Source organism: Heptranchias perlo, chromosome 11, assembly GCF_035084215.1.
Source record: "Heptranchias perlo isolate sHepPer1 chromosome 11, sHepPer1.hap1, whole genome shotgun sequence".
NCBI lineage: Eukaryota > Metazoa > Chordata > Chondrichthyes > Hexanchiformes > Hexanchidae > Heptranchias > Heptranchias perlo.
The window spans coordinates 39,070,766-39,097,815 of NC_090335.1; the positions used below are offsets into that span (position 1 = coordinate 39,070,766).

General features: G+C 51.8%; 1 protein-coding gene across 1 annotated transcript in view; it reads left to right on the forward strand.

Moving 5' to 3' along the window:
* The first annotated feature begins 7,219 nt into the window (after positions 1–7,219).
* The window catches only part of LOC137326937 (zinc finger and BTB domain-containing protein 20-like), a 57,038-nt gene continuing 37,207 nt past the window's right edge, over positions 7,220–27,050 (forward strand). Inside the window, exons 1-3 of the mRNA XM_067992313.1 lie at positions 7,220–7,312; positions 14,071–14,126; positions 17,786–17,897. The gene's annotated coding sequence lies outside the window, so the exon portion shown is untranslated. The remainder of the gene's footprint in view (positions 7,313–14,070; positions 14,127–17,785; positions 17,898–27,050) is intronic.

Sequence of the window (27,050 nt, forward strand, 5' to 3'; positions counted from 1 at the left end):
CAACCCCTGTCCCCCACCACCCCCCGCCAAGCCAGAGGACAGACCGACGCGAAACCGCAGCCCCAGTCCGAGGAACCACCCACCTACCCTGCACAACCCCTCAGACCAACACCTGCCAGATGGGTGGTGCATGGACACCCTCGGAGGACGAAGAGCATGACCAGCCCCAGCAGCCTCGCAGTCCACGCCGTCCGCCGCAGAGACGTGGAGCCCCCCAACACGGTGCTGTTGCACACCCACCTGCACAGCAGGAGGGAGGGCAACCGCAGAGAGAGATGCGTCGCAGAGGGCACTACCCTCGCCACAGGGTCCACAGACCGAGGCGCAGTTCCCCGGACCTCTCTGAGCAGCAGTGCACACGGAGGCGCAGATTCACTCGACATGTAGTCGTGGAGATCTGCAGGCACTTTCATGCCGAGCTGCTCCTGGCTGGCCCCAGCACCATCTGCTTATCTGTCGCTGCCAAAGTCACCACTGCCCTCCACAACTTCTCCTCCGCATCCTTCCAGGGTGCAGCCGGGTACACCGCCGATGTCTCTCAGTCGTCTGCGCGGAAGAGCCCTGCAAATATACCTGCACCTACTCTGCAGTAACACAATGGTTGGCATCAGTGGTGGGTCCTCAGTGATACCCAGGAGCGGGCATTATTGGACACAACAGACAGGATTCACGGAGACATGGCAGTGGTGGTGCCAATATAATGTGTGATGTTTGTTGCTCTGAAATTCAATATAGGTAACAACCATGGCAAACCCTCAGACACCCTTGTGCATCCCCTTCATGCTCACGACACGTTTGCCTTACGCATGCCCTGTGGCTGCAGCACAGGTGGTGGCAGGTTGAGTGAGGCTGGCCGTGGGGGAGATGCACGAGAGGGTAAGTATGGGATAGAGCCATGAGATTGTATGAGGATTGGGTTGCGTGTTAGTGGCGGTGTGCGTACTGGCGAGGTGAGTAGGTGCAGGTAAGATGAGGATGGGGCTTGAGTGGGTATGAGGGGTGATGTGACAGAGTAGTGTTCGCGGTGCCAAAGGAGATGTGGGGTGGGGGGCAGTGTTGTGGCAGACGGAGTGTAGGGGAAAGACTACGTGTTCTCACTGTGGCTGACCTACTGCGGTCATTGGAGCGCCTCCTGCACTGTATGCAGGTGGGCGATATGTTGGTGGCGCAGGTGACCCCCTCTGCCACCTCGAGCCAGGCCTTCTTGTTGGCAGAGGCAGGCCGCTTCCTCCCGCCCGCCGGGTCGAAGATCTCTGTCCTCCCCCTCCTCCTCACCCCATCTGATGATACCTGGGGTGAGGCATCATTAAACTGGGAGCAGCCTTCCCCCTGGGCTGCTCCATGCTGTAATTTGTTCCATTACCTGTCAGTGGAGGACTGCCCCTTTAACTAGAGAGCATGCGCAGCCCGCCCGACACGCAGACCAGCAGCGCGGACCCCGGAGGAGCAGGTAAGTGGCTCCAATTAGTGGATTGCCTGCTACGATCGCGCGGGCAACCCACTAATTTCACCGGGCGCGGAGGCCACGCACCCGAAACCCAATCCGCCGGAAACCCGCAGGCCTGCTAAAATCAGGCCCCAAATCTTGGATGAATCTTAATTCTCCAGTTAAACATTGGGAAGACGGAAGTCATCGTGTTCAACCCCTTTTACAAACTCCGCTCCCTTGCCAGTGACACCATTCCCCTTCCCTGCCACTCTCTGAGGCCGAACCAACCTATTTGCAATCTCGGCTTTCTGATGGACCCAAGCTGAGTTTGCAAATCCATATCCTCTCCATCATACTTTCACCTAAGTAGCCTCCACCTTTTCTTCTCCCCCTCACCCCCCACCACCTGTCTCGAACTTTCATCCATGCCTTTGTCACTCTAGACTAGACTATTCCAAGACTCTGTTTGCCGGCCTCCTATCCTCCACTCTCTGTAAACTTCAACTCATCAAAAACTCTGCTCTCTGTAACATATCCCACACCAATTCCCACTCACCCATCACTATTAGTGGCCACTCTGTCAGCCCTGTAGAACACACTGGGCTCGAATTTAGCAGGCCTGCGGGTTCCCAGCGGGTGGTCCTCCGGGAGCGTCGAAAACGCGAACGGCGAAATTAGTGGGTTGCCCACGCGATCGTAGCAGGCAACACACTAATAGGAATCAATTACCTGCTCCTCCGGGGTCCACGGCGCTGGCCTGCGCGTCGGTCGGGCTGCGCATGCGCAATTCGATCTGTCAGCTGGAGGCTCTCTAGTTAAAGGGGCAGTCCTCCACTGACAGATGCTGCAACCAATAGAACAAATTGCAGCATGGAGCAGCCCAGGGGGAAGGCTGCTCCCAGTTTAATGATGCCTCACCCCAGGTATCATCAGATGGGGTGAGGAGGAGGGGGAGGACACAGATCTTCCCCCCGGCGGGCGGGAGGAAGCGGCCTGCCTCTGCCACCAGGAAGGCCTGGCTCGAGGTGGCAGAGGGGGTCACCTGCGCCACCAACATATCGCCCACCTGCATACAGTGCAGGAGGCGCTGCAATGACCGCAGTAGGTCCGCCACAGTGAGAACATGAAGTCTTTCCCCTACACTCCGTCTGCCACAGCACTGCCCCCACCCCAAATCTCCTTCGGCACCGCCCACACTATTCTATCACATCACCCTTCATACCCACTCACACCCCATCCTCATCTTACCTCCACCTACTCACCTCGCCAGTACTCACCCTGCCACTAACACGCAACCCAATCCTCATACAATCTCATGGCTCCATCCCATACTCACCCTCTCGTGCATCTCCCTCACGGCCAGCCTCACTCAACCTGCCACCACCTGTGCTGCAGCCACAGGGCATGCATCACATATGTGCAGTAGGCAGCGTAAGGCAAACGTCTCATCAGCATGGAGGCGGTGCACAAGGGTGTCTGAGGGTTTGTCATGGGTGTTACCCATATTGAATTTCAGAGCAACAAACAGCACACATTATATTGACACCACCACTGCCATGTCTCCGCGAATCCTGTCCGTTGTGTCCAATAATGCCCGCTCCTGGGTATCACTATGAGGACCCACCACTGATGCCACCCATCGTGTTACTGCAGAGTAGGTGCAGGTGTATTTGCAGGGCTCGTCCGCGCAGACGACTGAGAGACATCGGCGGTGTAGCCGGCTGCACCCTGGAAGGATGCGGAGGAGAAGGTGTGGAGGGCAGTGGTGACTTTGCCAGCGACAGGTAAGCAGTTGGTGCTGGGGCCAGCACGGAGCAGCTCGGCATGAAAGATGCTGCAGATCTCCACGACTACATGTCGAGCGAATCTGCGCCTCCCTGTGCACTGCTGCTCGGAGAGGTCCGGGGAGCTGCGCCTCGGTCTGTGGACCCTGTGGCGAGGGTAGTGCCCTCTGCGACGCGTCTCTCTCTGCGGTAGCCCTCCCTCCTGCTATGCAGGTGGGCGTGCAACAACACCGTGTTGGGGGGATCCACGTCTCTGCGGCGGACGGCGTGGACTGCGAGGCTGCTGGTGCTGGTCATGCTCTTCGTCCTCCGAGGGTCTCCACACACCACCCAACTGGCAGGTGTTGGTCTGAGGGGTTGTGCAGGGTAGGTGAGTGGTTCCTCGGACTGGGGCTGCGGTTTCGTGTCGGTCTGTCCTCTGGCTTGGCGGGGGGTGGTGGAGGGCAGGGGTTGCCCTATGTGACGCGGTGGCCTCCTGCGTGGGTGAGGGCTCTCACCTGTGGAGCGCACCTTGGCACCTGCCACAGGCTGCTGGCTGCAACACGCCTGGTTGGAGGGAGTCTGTTTCCCCCAGTGTGGGAAACTCACTGCCTTGAACCTAAAATCCCACACTTCCTCTTTTGACAGCTGCTTCAGCTCATTAACTGACCACAACGAGCAAGTTAAGTACTCTCAAGTGGAACCCCGCTGGCTTTAATTGCCTGCGGGATTCCCACCAGCGGGGCTTGCGCGCGCAGCCCCGCACGTCAGCGCGGTACCCGGAAGTGGCCGGGATTTCGTCGCGATCCGGTCACGTGACCGGAGGTCGGGATTTTCGGGGCCACCCCGCCGGAAACCCGACCCTAAAATCAAGCCCACTGTCTAAATCTCTCTGCCTTGCCACCTTTCTCCATGCTTTCAAAATCTTCCTAAAAATTCTTCTCTTTGTGCTTTCATTCCCTTTTACTGTTCTTTCTTTCTACTTAGTATCATTTTTTCCACCATCATGTAAAGCATTCCAACGTGTCTTTCTGAATGTAACATTACAGAAAAGTAAGTTTTTGTTGTTGATAAAGGGTAAACAGGAGACCAAACTTTAAAATCTTATGGAGTAAAGGATGGCATGAGGTGCGTAAGATTTTTATGTATTGATGCATATATTTTTGAATATATTACAAGTAGTTCATTGTTTGTGTTATTTTAAATAAAACCAATAAATATATCTTTGACGGATTCAGGAATTGATCCCTCAATTCACCTGATCTCGTTCTTTTCACCTTGTCTCTGAATCAGGTAGAGTGACAAAATCATACCTGTCAACATAGTGATCGCATACTATAAGTTGGCAATTAGGCATATATACTGGTATTAGCAATTCAAAACAAAACTAAGGAATATAAGCATAAAAATTACACTGCAATATTATATGAATGTATAACATCTATATAAAACTGCTTTTTCAAGGGAGGCACTAACCATCTAAAAATCCATAGCAAAGTAATTTTATATGAACATGTTAATATTACACAGGTCATAGTCTTTTGAGATTTAAGACTGCAGTCCATCGTATATGACAATAAATTTGCTAATCAAGTCATTATATGAATGGAGTCCAAAAAGCCATAATTTTTAATATTTATTCAGTTAAGACCAGCAAAACACAGGTTTACAAACATTGGTGCAATGGAGGCATTAAAGGGGAATATTTTTTCTTAGTTCATTTACATATACAATCCTTCTAATAAGTGCTGTGAAAAATATGCTCCGCTATAGTGAAAAGGTGTGCCTCATAACATTACATCTAGGAGAGCCATTCTTTTCCTTTCCGTCAGTGATGCTTTATGTAATAGTGCAATCTGACATCCAATCTGTGTTTTGCTAAATGCCGTAACCCCTTAGTTTTGCCTTATTCTGTATCATAGTAAGAGGGGTGAAGTGAAATATGAAGCTGAAAATCAGCGAGGCATTTCTCTTCGTTCTCCATAGGCCACAAAAACGCTCAGGCTTGAGATATCCTTCTACCACAATTTGTAAAACAAATTCCAGCCTGTGATTACTACATTGTTCCTAGGAAGGGGAGGTTTGGTGGCAGAAGTCATTAACAACACTTGAGTGCAAGGGATATTGTTTTCATTTCGATGGAGTATATCGATAATGAACTGGCATTGTGTAATCATTTGTCCGTTGAGATTAGCTCCCACGACAATGTATTATTAGATGTGGGCACTATAGGGATAATTTAGCGAGGCTAGCGCTTCACCCTACAAGATTGCAGATCAGAGATATAACACTATAGGGCCGATTCTGAGACCAGTGCTCCCATTAAGCAAGGCTCCATGACAGGAATGGAGTGTCTCAAAATTATCTCTTTTATTACACTTCAAGATTTTAGCAGGCTGGAATAGGTGAGGCTTTATTATTTCCCTTACAGTTTTGGGCAGGCGAGTTGTCTCTTATCATGGTTTTTAGAATGCTCATCTGTAAAAGATAGCAGATCTATGTATAAACTAATATGTTTGTTCAGTAGACAGCTATGATAATTGAACAAGTTATACTCATAGATATAATCCTTATTCAGTAACTGTTATTCTCATAGTATACTGTTTATACAAATGTGTGTAAAATGTTTCCAAAAGATAAAATAATTTTTATTAGTGTGGGTGATGGAGTAATCCTAGAGATTATTGAGCAGTAAAGCCACATATTCTGTGGAAGTTCATACCTGATGGTGCCAGAATGCAAATGTCAGACCGAAAAAGAGTTTCAAAATAGTCAATAGGCTCTTCTGTTCACAATAAGGCTCCTATGTGAAATGACCTTGGACAGACTTTATCTAGTTTCGATGTAGGAGTAAGTCCATTTCACAAAACTAATCCTAATTTGGCACAAGGAATTGACAGTCTCATGCAGAGAGATCTTAAAAATGGCAGGTGTTAGAAGTGGAAAAATGTCACACCGTCACAGTAGGTTGGACTATGGTGTGCTGTTGGAACAAAGTAGAGGTAGCTTTATTCCGCATGTAACTTCGCTGTACCTAACCTGGGAGTTTCATCATGATGCTAGGTGACAAAATTGGGGGGAGAAATACGTATTCCATTCCCTAGCTGGAAAATCCTTCAATCTGATCAGCAAAAAAAATCTCTCAAAAAATGGAAATATGTAAAATAATTCCTGTGATCATAACCAAATTATTGACTGGGGATAGGGTAGGGAAGGGAAGGAAGAGAAGATTTGTAGATCGTGCAATGGGTGCATTGCATCAATGCATTAGGGAAGTAGTGGTCAAATTTGACTTGTTTTGATTCAGAAGTTCCATATTCTTTAGACTGAATATTATCTTTTAAAATATAAAATATGTAGATTTCATTTATGTAAAAAATACATTCTCACAGAGAATGCTTTGTGTTTGGGAAAGCCTGGTTAGCTCCTTTTAAATTAGCATTATGCAAGTTGATGTGTGGCATTATAGATCCAGTTGCAAACATATGTTTGATATATATGGTTACTTTGTCAACACTCCAGTCTTAAGTTCACTATGTACTGTTCTCTTGACAGCTGTTGCCCTGGCTTTTAGAAGGCCTGTGAGAAGAGTAGTTTGATTCACCCTAAAGTGCAACTTCCCATTTGTCCACTTAATGCCTCCCCTAGGGATGAATGAGTTGGGGAATTTTCTATGTAGAGAAATTGCAACGGCAAATCCCTGTCACTCCCCAGAGGATAACAGTGGTATAACATCATTGCATCACTGGTCTACCTTCATATCTAGCATATTTGTAATAATAATCGGTTGTCCCAGACAATATACTTCATGCATAGTTTGACAAATCCCATTAAACTTGAACGAGGTATGTGTGCTTAAGAGACTTGAGTGCTGATTAGAATCAGGCCGCTGTGCATTATGTATTGTGACCTGTGCATTTTGATGTTATCTTCCTTTGGAATGGTCTAATAATATTGGACAATAATAGTAGATACTTGAATCCTGCATATATTAATTTAAGGTTCTTTTTTTTCCCCTCAGTGTATAGCAATAGAAGTGCTCAGTGCTGTCTATGCCAATGATGACTGAGGTTGTGCTAACATCTCTAAAGAATAAAATGCATCAATAGTGTCATTCACTGTAAGTTACTCCTCTGTTACGTATTGGGAATTGATTTAAAGAACACTGAGTAACATAAGTTGGCTAGTTTTATCAAATGTAGCTAAAAGTAAATATGAAAAGTTTGTCTTTAATGTATGATTTTTTTTATTGTATACTGATGTGGTTTCAGATAAAAATTAGCTGTGTGTGTGTGTGTGTGTTATCATTTCACATAGTGTGTTTTTGAACAGCATGTGACTGGCCAGCTACAGAATATGCACCTGAAATATTTTTGTGTGTGACTCAATAATGGAAATATATGTTGTAGCTATACACCTCATCAAATGGGGAAAATACACATTTTATTTTCATATCTGTTAACTGCCACTAATCTTTAAAAATCCAGAGATCAATATATTTTACTTTATACATTATCAAATTTAATGGCTTATAGTTTTAGAAGAGTAGAATTGAGGAATTTGCATTGTCAACGAAAACAATTCACGGGGACCACAGTGGCAAAAGATGTCAGTCATTTACTTTACTGTGGGTCCTAACTGTTGCATTATGTATTTAATGTGTCGAAAATATAAATGGTGTGCAGTTCAATATGCCGGGAACAGATTTTATCTGGAATTATTTCTTGCCATCCATTCTTTGTTACCCCTGAGTGTGCATTCTGTACAGGACTCAATTGTGACAGCTGTTGGCCTGAAAATTGCATTCTAAACACAGACGTTTTTCAAATTGAAGAGCCTGTTGTTATTGGTAGCTAGTTGGAGGGTTACAGTTTGTGTTTAAAGCTGCCTTTTCACCAATTACAGCTTGCTGTGATTTTAGAAATAGCTTCCTCAAATCTAAGATGACAACTGAACTAAATTACATATGCACTAAATACCTCATATCTAGACCCAGCCGCATTTCTGCAATTTGGACACCAATGAAATTCATGGTTATGTACAATTGTTTTCCCATTTGTTTAACCCTCAATGAAAGTTCAATTGTTAGTGTTTAAGCTAAGTTGTATACAAATTATTCCTCTTTAAGTATACAAATAGACTTTTGCCTTCATCTCCAAGCTTCAGTTCTGGGTTATACGGTACTGAAAATGGTAGTGGGGCTTATCCATGCTCCTTGATGTATTTGAAAATCCCCTATAATATACAGAAGGCTTAAATAGTTTTAACCTGCGATGACGAAGATGGATAATATCCTCACCATTTTGAGCAGTGTACTGTGTGGCTTGGAGCCAGGGGAGTGAGAAAGAGACTGAAAGAAATTGCTTTTAGCAAGTACAGTTTTAAATTGCTTTTAAAACTGCCTTTGCTTGTGTGTAAGTTTATTATTTGCACCTCGTGTGACGTTCTAAGCCCGATTTTGAGTGTATTTGAGTCATGGGTGTACCTTGGACTTCAAGGTCCATTTAAAATAATTAGTAAGTAATTAGAACTTGTTACAAAATCTTATTACTTTGGAATTTACCAGTTTTAAAATTTGCACCAACTGTTTTTGCCTCTACTAAAATTTATGAGCGATTTCCTGGTATATACAGGCTTCATGGAAGAAATGAAATGTTCTCATTTAGTACAGAAATTAATTAGGTCTAGCTGATTGCAGTGAACTAAGGCTGGAGAATTGGGTTGTACTTAAAAGATAACTGGCTGACCTTGATTTTGCTAATGATGCTGTCTTCTTGGCACCGCAGATGATGAAATGTAGACTAAGACAATGTACAGTAGATAGAATTATAATGCTATTGATTTAAAACAAGACTACAAATGTGATGACAATCATCACACATGACAGAAGGTCAAAACTACAAAGAATTGGAGGTTGAGAGTGTTGTGTATTGTGGCAAGTAAATACTTCCATTTGCAAAAATTAATTCAAAGTTAAGGTTAAACCTCCAAAAATCCAGAAACTTCCATGTCAGCATACTGGAGATTTGGTGTGGCATATGCAATTACTTTTCCTGTTTGCTGCAGGGAGCACTTTATCATCTTTCTCAACCACTGAGCAGTAACTATATAGAGCCTGTTGCATGCATCACTCACAGACAACTGAATGAAGGAGGTAGAGCAAGCAGCTGATGCTGTTATTAATCCATCTCTGTTCCTTTTAGCATAACACTTTTTGAAGGCAGTTGGAAATTGTATTATTTACTTAAAAGTATTTTCTTTGTTCCTTCCAAAAATTCTTTGGGGAATTAAATTGAAGTTTTCCAATTGCAAATGATTCTTTTTTATTTTGGACCCAAAAAAGTACACATTGGCACAAATCACTTTACCCAGATTTTTTGGTTCAAATTCAAGAATAGGTGAAACCTGAAAATCGTTATCAAAACTAAGATCCAATTTCATAACCATTATCCTGAAAAAGGGGTCCACGTTGCGCATAAATATTGATTGAAAAATACTAGCCCAGGTTCTGGGGATGTTTGGAAAATGTATTTTAGAGACCAGGAACGTCTTATTAAGAATGGGCAATATGAGGTTCATTGTCATCTGGATGGTTTGATCACTGCGCCATTTTGAGATGGTCTTGCCACTTTTTTAACATGTATATGAATTGAGGCAAGCCAATGGAGTCAATAGGAATGGATTTTTCAAGTTGAAGCTTCCCTTAATGTTGCTGCAGCTGTTTGGTTTTTTTTGGAATATAGTCCCCATTTGGGCAGGGTTTCAGCTACATCGAGCAATAATAATTGTTGGTTTGTATCTGACTTGTTTGTTGCATGATTACATTCTTTATGATTGAGATGGTTACTACCCCATCGGTAATAACAAAAAAGAAAAAGTTGCTGAATGGGATCTACATTTGAAACATTAATCTGTCTTTTCTCTTTTCAACTGCCAATAGACCTGCTGTGTATTTACAGCATTTCCTGTTTTTATTTCACACTGCCACGTTAGTGTTCTGGTAGCAGTATTTTTAAAGGCCTCACTCATTGCCCTGACTAGGAAATAGATGGGTCAGAGGCCCTTGTTTATTTTGCCAACCGGAAGGCCTTACAGCCACCTACCCACCCAAGTACAGACCTCTTATGATCCACAGCAGCAGCAACGAAGCAATGTCTTGTTTTGCCTTTTTTAAATGCTGTTTTGTTACTCATAACTCAAAAATGTTTCACCAGTCTTTATAACCGAACTTAAGTCTTTATGCACTGACTTTTAAAAAAAAAACATGCTCTCTCTCTCTCTATCTCTCCCTCTGCCAACATTCCTTGTTCTTCGGTTGCCAAATCTGGTTGGAGGCATTCCTGGAGGTTTGATCACATGATCTGATCATGTGACATCTGATCAGGTGATGTCTGATCACATGACATCTGCGAATGTTATTGCATTTGTAGTGGGTAAGTTGTTGGAGGGTATTCTGAGGGACAGGATCTACAGGCATTTGGAGAGGCAGGGACTAATTAGGAACAGTCAGCATGGTTTTGTGAGAGGAAAATCATGTCTCACGAATTTGATTGAGTTTTTTGAAGGGGTAACCAAGAAGATAGATGAGGGCTGTGCAGTAGACGTGGTCTACATGAACTTCAGCAAAGCCTTTGACAAGGTACCACATGGTAGGTTGTTGCATAAGGTTAAATCTCATGGGATCCAAGGTGAGGTAGCCAATTGGATACAAAATTGGCTTGACGACAGAAGACAGAGGGTGGTTGTAGAGGGTTGTTTTTCAAACTGGATGCCTGTGTCCAGCGGTGTGCCTCAGGGATCGGTGCTGGGTCCGCTGTTATTTGTTATTTATATTAATGATTTGGATGAGAATTTAGGAGGCATGGTTAGTAAGTTTGCAGATGACACCAAGATTGGTGGCATTGTGGACAGTGAAGAAGGTTATCTAGGATTGCAACGGGATCTTGATCAATTGGGCCAGTGGGCCGATGAATGGCAGATGGAGTTTAATTTAGATAAATGTGAGGTGATGCATTTTGGTAGATCGAATCGGGCCAGGACCTACTCCGTTAATGGTAGGGCGTTGGGGAGAGTTATAGAACAAAGAGATCTAGGAGTACAGGTTCATAGCTCCTTGAAAGTGGAGTCACAGGTGGATAGGGTGGTGAAGAAGGCATTCGGCATGCTTGGTTTCATTGGTCAGAACATTGAATGCAGGAGTTGGGATGTCTTGTTGAAGTTGTACAGGGCATTGGTGAGGCCACACTTGGAGTACTGTGTACAGTTCTGGTCACCCTATTATAGAAAGGATGTTATTAAACTAGAAAGAGTGCAGAAAAGATTTACTAGGATGCTACCGGGACTTGATGGTTTGACATATAGGAAGAGGTTAGACAGACTGGGACTTTTTTCCCTGGAGAGTAGGAGGTTAAGGGGTGATCTTATAGAAGTCTATAAAATAATGAGGGGCATAGATAAGGTCGATAGTCAAAATCTTTTCCCAAAGGTAGGGGAGTCTATAACGAGGGGGCATAGATTTAAGGTGAGAGGGGAGAGATACAAAAGGGTCCAGAGGGGCAATTTTTTCACTCAAAGGGTGGTGAGTGTCTGGAACGAGCTGCCAGAGGCAGTAGTAGAGGCGGGTACAATTTTGTCTTTTAAAAAGCATTTGGACAGTTACATGGGTAAGATGGGTATAGAGGGATACGGGCCAAGTGCAGGCAATTGGGACTAGCTTAGTGGTATAAACTGGGCGACATGGACATGTTGGGCCGAAGGGCCTGTTTCCATGTTGTAACTTCTATGATTCTATGATTTACCGTATAAAGGTTGGGTCACTTGAAGTTGAGTATCTTTGCTCATAGTTTTGCGCCAGCAACTGTTGTGTGAGAAGTTCTGCAAATCAGGGGGCCACCCGTGAGCAGAGGGAGAGGAAACAGAGAGCAGGAAAGAGGAGAAACCAAAGAAGGGAGAGGGGCTCGCAGAGGGAAAATCAGAGGTGGAAGGAACTTTGATTCCATCAATAACTAATAATAACTCACTGAAATTGCACAGATGACTAATAATAATACTGGTAGCACTCATTCCCCTTGTATCCAACAGTAATACAATAACCCACTGATAGTCTATACGGAACTGATAGTAATAGGTGTAACACCCCAATATCCTACCTATAACTAGTAGTAATCCTATAACCCGCTAAGTTTCACCCTTAAACTAAATGCCAGAATCCTCTTGCGCTACAGAAGGTGCGGTCAGGCTCCCGAGTCAATGCCACGTTGGCTTTCCTGTTTCCTCGGACTCTGATTTGGACTCTGGTTCCGTGAGAAGGTGACAACTCTGAAGTGGGAGCCTCAGTCAGAGCCAATCTGTACTTGCATTTCACATGTCAAAACCGGCCAGCACAGGCCGACCTGAACCAAACAGAGAAATCGCACAAAGGGCAGCGGGCTCGGTGTATGGGGCACTTTTCACATGGCACATCGTCCTAAATTCAGCTCAGCACCAACATCTAAACCCCTTCCTGGGCTCGGAATCAGTAAAGGAGAATTTTCATAGAATGTTAAAAATTACAGCACAGGAGGAGGCCATTCGGCCTTCAGTACCTATGCAGGTGCTGACGCTCCCTCCTTCAACTCCATTCACCCCAGATCCTTTTATATTCCTCCTTTTCAAATATTTATCCCATTCCCTTTTAAAAGATGTTCTAGTCTCTACCTCATTGGCCACTTGTGAAGCATCCGATGGACTATTGGGTCTCGGTTCAAGATCGTTATTTCTCCCTTCCCCCTTGGTTCTTCCAGTAAGAATCCTCAGTCTCCGTCCCCTTGTTCCCCATTCACCCACCAGTGGAAACATTCTTTCACTATTTACCTACAGTAAGGTCCCCAGGTTTCACTCACCTCTTTACTGGCTACTCCTTTCTCGGAGCCACTCCCATTCACCACTTTGCTGCTGTTCCTGCTGCTGCTGCTCCCGGCTCTGCAGAAATGCTGGTCTCCACACCCATCCCTCTCTACCCCCAAGCCCAATTCCCTTCAATCCCTCTCCCCGATGCCCATTCCCTGGTCTCCCACTCTTTCCCCGAGCTCCCGCTCTCCTAAATCCCAGCCCCCTGACCCGTGATCACCGCCGTCCTGACTCCAGGCCCCTGACTGTTACCAGTACACCAACCGGTCCTGGTTCTGTGCGGTGGGAGGGAGGGGTTGATGTCACGCAGACGGAGGCTCCTCAACGGCGGCAGCCGGTGACATCACAGAGCTAGGGGGGCTGCTGCTACCTCAACGGGAACTAGTCAACTTGGATTGTTGAGGTGTCCTTTTATGCTCATATTTTGAATGCCATGATTTCTCTCATATTTTTCCAGAATAGAGCGCTTGAGTCTAGTTACTTGGTGAATTTCGAATATCCTACCTAAATTATAGGTGTCTGCTATTGAAATGGTGGTAATATACCCAATAATTCTGTTGCTGTATTTAGTTTTTTTTAGTAATGAATTGACTTTACTCATTAATGAGCTGCTTAGTGAAGGGGGTGCAAGCCATGCACAGAACAGCTCGCAGCAGTAGCCTTACCTTGTTGAAGACTGATTAATAGTTCACAATTTGAACTACACGTTGGTTTTGGTAAAACATAATCAACCTTTTTCAGCAATTAAATTAGGTTATTTTTCAGGGTCAATCTGTTGAGTTGGGGGACTAGAACTATTAAAAAAATAAATCCATTTTTGTATGGGCATTGCATATTCTTTCTCTTTTTTAAACTTTAAAGTATTTGTGTCTTAGTTTTCACAAGTTTTAAATGGTGGCCCCTTCCTCTCTGCTGTGTGGATGAATTCATGGTGTGGTATGCTATGGCACTGAGTCCTTAATTAATCTGAACTTTTCTCTCTCTACTCAGTATTTTGACTGCTAGCAAGTAGGTCTGTTACTGTCTTAAAGCCAAGTTCTGTTCAGGTATGTATGCTAGGAATTTTAGTCTTAATTATTTCAAAGGCTGTTATCAAGTTTTCATTCAGGTTCCCACTGAATATATTTTCTTTAGAGGTATCAACTCCTTTCAACGAAATCTTAGAGGATACAGCTTGTAATAAGGATTTATCTGGATCTGCAGTATTCAGCTCTTCTGTTCAAATGGGGGACTGTTCTGGTAACTTGTGTACCATGGCAACAGAATTACTTTTGTTTCCCTAATAATATTTTGGGGTAATTTTTTTCTTCATTCTAACTTAAAACAATTATCTGTGTTACACATTTGAGGAATCGTTGCATAAATTGTGTATATTAATTTTCTCTCTTTATGCAGCTCTTACCCAGTCCAAATTTCTAGTCTTCAAACATATTTATAAGTATTTACTACAAAACCTGTTTTTTCCCCTTCCCAACTCTACTATATTTTAACAACCATGTATGATGTCATTTTCTATCCATTTTGGAGCTATCTGTGTGGGTGTTTACAATTGTAGTGGCATCTGCAATGTAGTCTTTCATCATCAGAATACATATTGTTAGTGATTGTTGTCATCAATTAATATAAATAAAACTCTTCCCTCGCCAAAGTAGAGGCACTGTAGCACTACCATTGGTGGGAACTTGTAATTACAGCATGTCAAGTTTATATGGCCGATTTTCATTTCAAACATAGATATAGGAATTTATAATGAAAATATAAAAATAAGACCAAAGTGGGGACTGAATTACATCTGTATACCCTTGTACAATTATCAGCAATCCTCTAGCCCCACTTTACCTGAAGACTATCTGTTTTTGACTGCAATGCCACGAGATCAATTATTTTTTTATATATTTAAATTTGATACATGAAGCTGGTGGAAAATAGTCATAAGTACCTTTTATCTGTAAGTGGCGGTCTTATAGGTATTTTCAATGTTAAAGGTACCACACTATGTGACACACAATGGCTGCTATTTTATAATTGAGAGAATATCATCCTGTAATCATACAATCTTGCCACCGGGTTCCCACAATCACTCAAAATGTTTCCTGAATTTTTTTTAGCTGCCATTCTTTTCTCTCAAATTTGAAATATCCAAAATAAGTGTTTAAACAAAATTTAAAATTCCCCCAAAAATGTCATATTTGACAGTAACATTGTTAAATTGAATCCATTGTCTTTTGTGTTTTTTTAATGCTTTCATGAAAGTTTTAACTTGAAGGCCCAGTGCTGCATCTGAGAGAGCTGAATTTGGATTGTGCAATAGCACCATTCAGAGAGGCTGTCTGTGTGCGAGAGGGAACGAGAATAAAATAACAATGACAAGAACAATGTTTTGATTAGACATCTTTTTATCAGGATGCATTAGTACCATTCAGTTACTTTATACTAAGTAGCTTTTCTTCAAATAATTTTGAAAACTAGAGGATACATTTCAAAAGCTTCATTGAGGTAAATTTTCTATTACGTGTTCTATTTAAAAACAGAGTGTGTGTGTATGAGAATGAGAAAAAAATAATATTTTGATTAGGCATCTGCTATGTTCTATAAGCTTTAAAAAGTGAATTAAGCAGAGGAGGAGGGGAGAGAGAGACTGGGGCCAAAGAGACAGGAGTGGAGAGGAAAAGAGTGACTTAATGTTAATGTTTGTTCAATTTTCAAAAATAGTTGAAGTTTGAAGCCAATTATCTACCTGTTGTTGACAGCTAGAAAAGATAATTACTAACTCCTTACACCTGTGAGACAGCCATTCCAATTGCTAACACCTATTTCCTCATTCTAATTTGATTTCATTTTTAAAAACAGTATGTTGAAATTTGAAAGTAAACAGCCTCTTTGAAGGAAAAAGGAGGGGAGAGAAATAATTTGAAGGAGAGGGGAATCTCTGGCTAATGGGTCTTGGTGGGAACGAGTAGGAATTGGCGGGGGGGCGGGGGGGAGTGCAGGGAGGAGTATGGTGAGGAGGAGCAGAGAATACAGGAGTTTGAAGGGGAAGAATAGGGTTAGTGGTGGTAAAAAGGAGAGGAGATGGTGGGCATATGAAGGGGTATGAGACGCAATGGGCACGTGGTAGTGGGGAATGCAGGAATAATTGGGGTTAGGAAGGGACACATTTTCCTCTCAACCCCAACCCAAAAGCAGCCGTTGGTGGTTGCTTTTCCTGCCACACCATACCATACCGCCCACCACTTTCTACCCAAATGAAGAGAGATAAGGGGAGAGGAGCAGAACAGAAAGAGAGAGAAAGACAGAAGCAAAAGAGGAGAGACTAAGAGAAACAGCAACATTAGACAGGGAAGAAAGTGATCATATTTTCTGATTTACGATATGCAGCTATTACTATAAATAACTAGTATTATATTAGATTTGGTACTTGGGGCACAAGTTCCATTGTAAATGCATTACAAGTACCTACAGTATCAATTGCTCCTGTATGTGGAGTTGTGATAGGTATTTTCATAGTTAAAGGTTCACATTGTGTGTCACAGAATAGCTGTTATTTTATAGTTAGAGTATACTAGTAGGCATGCTGTGGATTGGTCACATTGAGTCATAAGTTTTATAAGAACAGGAATGTTATACAATGTACTATTACCAGGAACACTGATTTATCAGCATTCAGGGTGGCCCGTGTTCTGTCAGTACTGTCATAGGGTGTAGCAATACTTCAATATGGGCTCTGAGCCTGAAAGCATTGGGAAGGGGCTCCCAGAGTTCCAATTACATTAGAAGGAAAGTTCTAGAAATACTTTGGCAGGTCCTGGGATCTGTGATTGCTGGGAGAGGGCTCCAGATGTTGGGGCATTGGAGAGAAAACTGTTGAGATTTGGGAACAATGAAGCAGTTATGCAATTAGGGAGAACTGGGAAGGGGGGGGGGTGGTCACAGGATCTAGCAGTGTGGGTGGCAGGAAGTCTATTGGTGGGAGGTTGATTCTGAGGTCCAGTGGGACTCGGGAGGGGGCTTGGGAGTATTGGGAGTTGCTGAGATCTGACATTATTGGATGGAGCAGGATATAACATCCTTGTGAAGAAGGGGATCCCAGGAAAATGGGACCCAAACTACCGTTAACCCCTTTTGAACCATCAGTCTACACCGCTGCTTACCCCATCATCAGCTGGTTCCTAGCTTTGTTCCTGTCTTCAAATATTCAAGTGTAAATTTACTGCATGTTAAAATTAATGGACAGAAATTCATGGGCTGGGATACTGGCACTCTCACCAGGAATGCACTATTAGTGAGATTGCTGACTTATACAATCTTCAATAACATAAATTTGAAGAAATATTTATATAAATTCATCAATTATTTTAAATAAAAGCTTGGAAATTTGAATTTATTTCACAGCCTTTTGGAAAAAGCAAAGAAATTCTCAAATCTTCATAGAACGAACACATCTTCTATTCTTCAATTCCTGTTGATACCTTGATTGCATTCTGGAAATTTCTGCTAACTGCACAGGCTCAGAATGCACAGATTTGATTGAATGCTGTCTCGTGACTGTTGTGGGATAAAAATATTCATTCAAAGCCCAAGCTTTTGAGACAAGCAGAGGCCTAAATAAGGATGTTAAAATACACAGACAATTCACTGAATAAATTTAATCATGTTATTGAGAAATATGTCTTTTTAAAAAATTTTCTTTAAACCCTTATTTTAGGTTACTGAAAAATAAAATGGCAGCTGGAAACTATTTTCGGAAAGCATGAGACAATTTTGGGGACCCAGTGACCAGATTGTGCAATACAGGGGCCATATTGCAAAATTTCAAGGTAATTTATCTATCATATATTAAAGTCCGCACAATAGGTGTGTATTTCGTTGAAACTCATGCCTGCAGTATCTGTTACTCCTGTAGATGGTGCTGTGATAGATATTTTCAATGTTAATGGGTCACACTGTGATACGCATAATAGTTGTCAATTTTTTTTAGTGAGTTTATCACCCCACAGTTATGCAATCTGGCACCAGGTTTCTACAAATTACTAAAAATGCTTTCTGAAAAATGAGCAGGCGAGAGGAAGAGAGACTGACCAAGAGTGCGTGCACAGAGGTAGAGGGAGGAAGATAGATAGAGAGAGGAGTACAAATGTACAAAAATGTTGATTAGGAAAAAAAGAGCTGATCCATCTGTCCTGTGTCCCATGCATTGTGATGCCGTTGAATATGACTTGTTAGCCACCTTGGCTTAGTCTTGCCCTGTGCCCTTCTTTTGACTTGGGAGACGTACATTTTTTTTGTGATTTAATAAACTTTTAAAGATTTGCCTTTTGACTTCAGTATTGGTAGCATCTCCACTGAGTTGAGTTATCCAATTTAAGTCTTCTGCCTTCTTAGTAAAACTAATCCTTTTAAAATCTGGAATTTACTGTAGATTTTCAGTACCTATAGTTTTACTAACCAACTGAAATTGAATAATAATGTGGTCACTGTTGCTCGAGTGTTCCCACACACGTGGAGATCTGATACCGAGTTAGGCTCACTACTAAATACTAGATATACTATATGACTACCCTGGTTACCTCACTAACATGTTGAGCTAAGAAAAACTGTCTTGCATAATTTCTACAAATCTTTCAGCTGTACTGCCCACCAAGGCAGAAAGAGAAAAAGAGAGAATTGGAAGAGAAGGGTGAGGTTATAATTACAGTGACAAATTTACATAGGCAGTTTCCATTAAAATGTGGACATATGAAGTTATAATGGAAATTAAATGGGGGACTAAATTATCCTTGCACACCTTGATCCATTATCCCTCTAACCCCACTTCACCTGAAGACTTCAATTGGTCTTCACTCCCCATATGCAACACTGCATGAGATTGACATGCACGTGCATGCGCACGTTTGAATGTATATTATAACGCACAGAAACCAACTACTCCTTTTTCCTTCCAGACAACATTCCAGATAGATCTAAGTTTGAAATGCAGGTCCTTATTAAGAAAATGTGAATCATACTGGTAACTTCTGAAGAGTATATGCCTCACCTTACTCACCTCCCCATGAAGTCATGGTACTTCCGCAGCTTGTGCTGATGCACTCACACTGGTTGATGTCTTCCATAGCAAACACTGCAGTGTGAGAAGCGGTACTCTCTTTCCTTGCCTACAGAGTCCTGGAACCTAATCTTTTCCTGCCATGTGACAACCACCTTAACCCCAGCTGATGTCTGACATTGATGAAACGGATGCTTACCCGGCCTGCCTCCTGAGAACAGCCCCCCACTGGGCACAATTTTCATTTTGAACCCCCAGCAACATTTTCACATAGGCTTCTCCTCCTTTAGAAGAATTTTCCCTTTGAGTCCAACCTGCCCCAACTGAGCAGCATCTTAACATTGTCCACCCTTCTTACTGAAGTCCATTTAACTCATGTCCCCCTCATTGAGCACGATTTCCAGAAGACATCCTTCCATCTGCATGACTGCCTCGCTGAACACTTTCACCATGTTGGCAGCCCCGCCAACTGTGCACCATTCCCCGCCCCTCTCACCTTGCAGGAGCTGCAATATCTTCTAGTTCCACCTCCACACTGAGCAACATTTCTTTGGCAACCCCCTCTGCATTGTCAAGTATTTGCATCAATTATCCCAACCCCCTTGCCCCACCAAGCGAAGTAATGAATCACCCCCTCACTGGCTCTCCCTCCTCTCCCTCTATTCTATCTCACTCACCAAACTTGCGCCACTTTCCTTGCCCCTCGCGCTCTCCTTCCGCCCTCCCCTCTAGTCTCTCTTCTTCCCATCTCCCTCTCGCTCCTTCCCCGCCCTCCTCCTCCACCTCCTCCTCCTCCTCCCTCCTCCTCCCTCCTCCTCACGCCTCCTCCTCTCACGCCCTCCTCCTCCTCCCACGCCCTCCTCCTCCTCCCCGCCCTCCTCCTCCTCCCCGCCCTCTCCTCCTCCTCCCCGCCCTCCTCCTCCTCCCCGCCCTCCTCCTCTCCTCCCCGCCCTCCTCCTCCTCCCCGCCCTCCTCCTCCTCCCCGCCCTCCTCCTCCTCCCCGCCCTCCTCCTCCTCCCCGCCCTCCTCCTCCTCCACCCCTCCTCCTCCTCCCCGCCCCTCCTCCTCCTCCCCGCCCTCCTCCTCCTCCCCGCCCTCCTCCTCCTCCCCGGCCCTCCTCCTCCTCCCCCGCCCTCCTCCTCCTCCTCCCCGCCCCTCCTCCTCCTCCTCCCCGCCCTCCTCCTCCTCCTCCTCCCCGCCCTCCTCCTCCTCCCCCGCCCTCCTCCTCCTCCCCCGCCCTCCTCCTCCTCCCCCGCCCTCCTCCTCCTCCCCCGCCCTCCTCCTCCTCCCCCGCCCGCCCTCCTCCTCCTCCTCCCCCCGCCCGCCCTCCTCCTCCTCCTCCCCCGCCCTCCTCCTCCTCCTCCCACCGCCCGCCCTCCCTCCTCCTCCTCCCCGCCCGCCCTCCTCCTCCTCCTCCCCCGCCCGCCCTCCTCCTCCTCCTCCCCCGCCCGCCCTCCTCCTCCCCGCCCCGCCCTCCTCCTCCTCCTCCGCCCGCCGCCCTCCTCCTCCTCCCCCGCCCCGCCCTCCTCCTCCTCCTCCCCCGCCCGCCCTCCTCCTCCTCCTCCCCCGCCCGCCCTCCTCCTCCTCCTCCCCCGCCCGCCCTCCTCCTCCTCCTCCCCCGCCCGCCCTCCTCCTCCTCCTCCCCCGCCCGCCCTCCTCCTCCTCCTCCCCCGCCCGCCCTCCTCCTCCTCCTCCCCCGCCCGCCCTCCTCCTCCTCCTCCCCCCGCCCGCCCTCCTCCTCCTCCTCCTCCCCCGCCGCCCTCCTCCTCCTCCTCCTCCCCGCCCGCCCTCCTCCTCCTCCTCCCCGCCCGCCCTCCTCCTCCTCCTCCCCCGCCCGCCCTCCTCCCCCGCCCGCCCTCTCCAACTCCCCCGCCCGCCTCCTCCAACTCCCCCGCCGCCCTCCTCCAACTCCCCGCCCGCCCTCCTCCAACTCCCCGCCCGCCCTCCTCCAACTCCCCCGCCCGCCCTCCTCCAACTCCCCCGCCCGCCCTCCTCCAACTCCCCGCCCGCCCTCCTCCAACTCCCCCGCCCGCCCTCCTCCAACTCCCCCGCCCGCCCTCCTCCAACTCCCCCGCCCGCCCTCCTCCAACTCCCCCGCCCGCCCTCCTCCAACTCCCCCGCCCGCCCTCCTCCAACTCCCCCGCCCGCCCTCCTCCAACTCCCCCGCCCGCCCTCCTCCAACTCCCCGCCCGCCCTCCTCCAACTCCCCCGCCCGCCCTCCTCCAACTCCCCCGCCCGCCCTCCTCCAACTCCCCCCGCCCGCCCTCCTCCAACTCCCCCGCCCGCCCTCCTCCCTCCTCCCTCCCTCCCCCCCCCCGCCCCTCCACCTCCTCCTCCCCCGCCGCCTCCTCCTCCTCCCCCGCCCGCCTCCTCCTCCTCCCCCGCCCGCCCCTCCTCCTCCTCCCCCTCCTCTCCTCCTCCTCCTCCTCCCCGCCCCGCTTCCTCCTCCTCCTCCTCCTCCCCCGCCCGCTTCCTCCTCCTCCTCCTCCTCCTCCTGCTCCTCCCCGCCCGCTTCCTCCTGCTCCTCCCCGCCCGCTTCCTCCTCCTCCTCTCCTCCCCTTCCTCCTCCTGCCTCCTCTCCGCCCGCTTCCTCCTCCTCCTCCCCGCCCGCTTCCTCCTCCCCTCCCCGCCCGCTCTCCTCCTCCTCCTCCCGCCCGCTCCTCCTCCTCCCCGCCCGCTTCCTCTCCTCCTCCCCGCCCGCTTCCTCCTCCTCCTCCCCGCCCGCTTCCTCCTCCTCCTCCCCGCCCGCCTTCCTCCTCCTCCTCCCCGCCCGCTTCCTCCTCCTCCTCCCCCGCCCGCTTCTCCTCCTCCTCCCCCGCCGCTTCCTCCTCCTCCTACCCCGCCCGCTTCCTCCTCCTCCTACCCCGCCCGCTTCCTCCTCTCCTACCCCGCCCGCTTCCTCCTCCTCCTACCCCGCCCGCTTCCTCCTCCTCCTCCCCCGCCCGCTTCCTCCTCCTCCTCCCCCGCCCGCTTCCTCCTCCTCCTCCCCCGCCCGCCCTCCTCCTCCTCCTCCCCCGCCCGCCCTCCTCCTCCTCCCCCGCCGCCCTCCTCCTCCTCCCCGCGCGCCCTCCTCCTCCTCCCGCCGCCCTCCTCCTCCTCCCCGCCCGCACTCCTCCTCCTCCCCCGCCGCACTCCTCCTCCTCCCCCGCCCGCACTCCTCCTCCTCCCCCGCCCGCCCTCCTCCTCCTCCCCGCCCGCCCTCCTCCTCCTCCCCGCCCGCCCTCCCTCCTCCTCCCCGCCCGCCCTCCTCCTCCTCCTCCCCCGCCCGCCCTCCTCCTCCTCCCCCGCCCGCCCTCCTCCTCCTCCCCCGCCCGCCTCCTCCTCCTCCCCCGCCCGCCCTCCTCCTCCTCCCCCGCCCGCCCTCCTCCTCCTCCCCCGCCCGCCTCCTCCTCCTCCCCCGCCCGCCCTCCTCCTCCTCCCCCGCCCGCCCTCCTCCTCCTCCCGCCCGCCCTCCTCCTCCTCCCCCGCCCGCCCTCCTCCTCCTCCCCCGCCCGCCCTCCTCCTCCTCCCCCGCCCTCCTCCTCCTCCCCCCCCGCCCTCCTCCTCCTCCCCCGCCCTCCTCCTCCTCCCCGCCCTCCTCATCCTCCCCCGCCCTCCTCCTCCTCCCCGCCCGCTTCCTCCTCCTCCTCCCCGCCCGCTTCCTCCTCCTCCCCGCCCGCTTCCTCCTCCTCCCCGCCCGCCTCCTCCTCCCCGCCGCTTCCTCCTCCTCCTCCCCGCCCGCTTCCTCCTCCTCCTCCCCGCCCGCTTCCTCCTCCTCCGCCCCCGCCCGCTTCCTCCTCCTCCGCCCCCGCCCGCTTCCTCCTCCTCCTACCCCCGCCCGCTTCCTCCTCCTCCTACCCGCCCGCTTCCTCCTCCTCCTCCCCGCCCGCTTCCTCCTCCTCCTCCCCGCCCCGCTTCCTCCTCCTCCTCCCCCGCCCGCTTCCTCCTCCTCCTCCCCGCCCGCTTCCTCCTCCTCCTCCCCGCCCGCTTCCTCCTCCTCCCCGCCCGCCCTCCTCCTCTCCCCGCGCGCCCTCCTCCTCCTCCCGCGCCCTCCTCCTCCTCCCCGCCCGCACTCTCCTCCTCCCCCGCCCGCACTCCTCCTCCCCCGCCCTCCTCCTCCTCCCCCGCCCTCCTCCTCCCCACCGCTTCCTCCTCCTCCTCCCCGCCCGCTCCTCCTCCTCCTCCCCGCCCGCTTCCTCCTCCTCCCCGCCCGCTTCCTCCTCCTCCCCGCCGCTCCTCCTCCTCCCCCGCCCGCCCTCCTCCTCCCGCCCGCCCTCCTCCTCCCGCCCGCCCTCCTCCTCCTCCTCCCGCCCTCCTCCTCCCGCCCGCTTCCTCCTCCTCCCCGCCCGCTTCCTCCTCCTCCCCGCCCGCTTCCTCCTCCTCCTCCCCCTCCTCCTCCTCCTCCCCGCCCGCTTCCTCCTCCTCCTCCTCCTCCTCCCCGCCCGCTTCCTCCTCCTCCTCCTCCTCCTGCCCGCCCCCTTCCTCCTCCTGCCCGCCCCCCCCCCTCCTCCCCGCCCCTTCCCCCCTGCCGCCCTCCTCCTCTCCCGCCCCCTTCCTCCTCCTGCCCGCCCCCTTCCTCCTCCTCCCGCCCCCTTCCTCCTCCTCCCCGCCCCTTCCTCCTCCTCTCCGCCCCCTTCTCCTCCCCCCGCCGCTTCCTCCTCCTCCCGCCCGCTTCCTCCTCCCCCGCCTCCTCCTCCCCCGCCCGCTCCTCCTCCTCCCCCGCCCGCCTCCTCCTCCCCCGCCCTCCTCCTCCTCCCCCGCCCTCCTCCTCCTCCGCCTCCTCCTCCCCGCCCTCCTCCTCCTCCCCCGCCCTCCTCCTCCTCCCCCGCCTCTCCCCTCACCGCCCGCTTCCTCCTCCTCCTCGCCCGCTTCCTCCTCCTCCCCGCCCGCTTCCTCCTCCTCCCCCGCCCGCCCTCCTCCTCCCCGCCCGCTTCCTCCTCCTCCTCCCCCCGCCCGCTTCCTCCTCCTCCGCCCCCGCCCGCTTCCTCCTCCTCCGCCCCCCGCCCGCTTCCTCCTCCTCCTACCCCGCCCGCTTCCTCCTCCTCCTCCCCCGCCCGCTTCCTCCTCCTCCTCCCCCGCCCGCTTCCTCCTCCTCCTCCCCCGCCCGCCCTCCTCCTCCTCCCCCGCCCGCCTCCTCCTCCTCCCCGCCCGCCCTCCTCCTCCTCCCCCGCCCGCCCTCCTCCTCCTCCCCCGCCCGCCCTCCTCCTCCTCCCCCGCCGCCCTCCTCCTCCTCCCCCGCCCGCCCTCCTCCTCCTCCCCCGCCCTCCTCCTCCTCCCCCGCCCTCCTCCTCCTCCCCGCCCGCTTCCTCCTCCTCCCCCGCCCGCCCTCCTCCTCCCCGCCCGCCCTCCTCCTCCTCCTCCCCGCCCTCCTCCTCCCCCCGCCCGCTTCCTCCTCCTCCCCGCCCGCTTCCTCCTCCTCCCCGCCCGCTTCCTCCTCCTCCCCGCCCGCTCCTCCTCTCCCCGCCCTCCTCCTCCTCCCCGCCCTCCTCCTCCTCCCCCGCCCTCCTCCTCCTCCCCCGCCCTCCTCCTCCTCCCCCGCCTCCTCCTCCCCGCCCGCTTCCTCCTCCTCCCCCGCCCGCCCTCCTCCTCCCCCGCCCGCCCTCCTCCTCCTCCTCCCCCGCCCGCCCTCCTCCTCCTCCCCCGCCCTCCTCCTCCTCCCCCGCCCTCCTCCTCCTCCCCCGCCCTCCTCCTCCTCCCCGCCCGCTTCCTCTCCTCCCCGCCCGCTTCCTCCTCCTCCCCGCTCGCTTCCTCCTCCTCCCCGCCCGCTTCCTCCTCCTCCCCGCCCGCTTCCTCCTCCTCCCCGCCCGTCCTCCTCCTCCTCCTCCCCCTCCTCCTCCTCCCCGCCCGCTTCCTCCTCCTCCTCCTCTTCCTCCTCCCCGCCCGCTTCCTCCTCCTCCCCGCCCGCTTCCTCCTCCTCCCCGCTCGCTTCCTCCTCCTCCCCGCCCGCTTCCTCCTCCTCCCCGCCCGCTTCCTCCTCCTCCCCGCCGCTTCCTCCTCCTCCCCGCCCGCTTCCTCCTCCTCCTCCTCCTCCTCCTCCCCGCCGCTTCCTCCTCCTCCTCCTCCTGCCCGCCCCCTTCCTCCTCCCCGCCCCTTCCTCCTCCTGCCCGCCCCCTTCCTCCTCCTGCCCGCCCCCTTCCTCCTCCTGCCCGCCCCCTTCCTCCTCCTGCCCCGCCCCTTCCTCCTCCTCCCCGCCCGCTTCCTCCTCCTCCCCGCCCGCTTCCTCCTCCTCCCCGCCCGCTTCCTCCTCCTCCCCGCCCGCTTCCTCCTCCCCCCGCCCGCTTCCTCCTCCTCCCCGCCCGCTTCCTCCTCCCCGCCCGCTTCCTCCTCCCCGCCCGCTTCCTCCTCCCCGCCGCTTCCTCCTCCTCCCCGCCCGCCCTCCTCCTCCTCCGCCCTCCTCCTCCTCCCCCGCCTCCTCCTCCTCCCCCGCCCTCCTCCTCCTCCCCGCCCTCCTCCTCCTCCCGCCCTCTCTCCTCCCGCCCTCCTCCTCCCCGCCCTCCTCCTCCTCACCCGCCCTCCTCCTCCTCACCCGCCCTCCTCCTCCTCCTCCCCGCCCGCTTCCTCCTCCTCCTCGCCCGCTTCCTCCTCCTCCTCGCCCGCTTCCTCCTCCTCCCCGCCCGCTTCCTCCTCCTCCCCCCCCTCCTCCTCCTCCCCCCCTCCTCCTCCTCCTCCTCCCCCTCCTCCTCCCTCCTCCCCGCCCGCTTCCTCCTCCTCCTCCTCCTCCTCCCCGCCCTCCTCCTCCTCCTCCCCGCCCTCCTCCTCCCCGCCCGCTTCCTCCTCCTCCTCCTCCTCCTCCCCGCCCTCCTCCTCCTCCTCCCCGCCCTCCTCCTCCTCCTCCCGCCCTCCTCCTCCTCCTCCCCGCCCGCCTCCTCCTCCCGCCCTCCTCCTCCTCCTCCCCGCCCTCCTCCTCCTCTCCCCGCCCTCCTCCTCCTCCTCCCCGCCCGCCTCCTCCTCCCCGCCCTCCTCCTCCTCCTCCCCGCCCGCCTCCTCCTCCCCGCCCTCCTCCTCCTCCTCCCCGCCCTCCTCCTCCTCCTCCTCCCCGCCCGCCTCCTCCTCCCCGCCCGCCTCCTCCTCCCCGCCCGCCTCCTCCTCCCCGCCCGCCTCCTCCTCCCCGCCCGCCTCCTCCTCCCCGCGCCTCCTCCTCCCCGCCCGCCTCCTCCTCCCGCCCGCCTCCTCCTCCCCGCCCGCCTCCTCCTCCCGCCCGCCTCCTCCTCCCCGCCCGCCTCCTCCTCCCCGCCCGCCTCCTCCTCCCCGCCCGCCTCCTCCTCCCCGCCCGCCTCCTCCTCCCCGCCCGCCTCTCTCCTCCCCGCCCGCCTCCTCCCTCCTCCCTCTCCCCCCGCCCGCCTCCTCCCTCCTCCTCCTCCTCCTCCTCCCCGCCCGCCCGCCTCCACCTTCTCCTCCTCCTCCTCCTCCACCCCCGCCCGCTTCTCCTTCTTCACTGCAGCACCATAACTAGCAGAAGAGCGTAATTACGGCATAATAAGTTTACATGGGCAGTTTCCATTATTATGTCTGCGTTCTGATCCAATTAACACCCACTGTCCAGTCCAACTTCTCCTGAACACTACACTTTGTCTTGACTCACTGTGTGCAACGCCACGGGAGATTGAGTGGTGTATGAAAAATCTTGGCGTACTTTTTGTCTTCACCGCATGGGTGGAAGCTGGTGGAACCCGTTAAAGAACTCGTCCGGTTTTCAACCCACTTTTCCTCTCTTCTTCACACCCTAGCCCCTTCCTCGTCGCCTCGCTGAAAAATTGGACCCAGTGCCATGCATACCTTCATAATCCTCCTCTTCTCCCTTTCCCATTTCTTCCCTTCTGCCTTCCTGCTTCCTCCCTGCCACCCCCCACCATAGTCAAGTTATCCAACCATTTTATACCCGGCTTGGATACTGGACTTGTCTTGATTCCCGTTTTGCAACAGCATGGACAATTAATCTGGAGTCAGG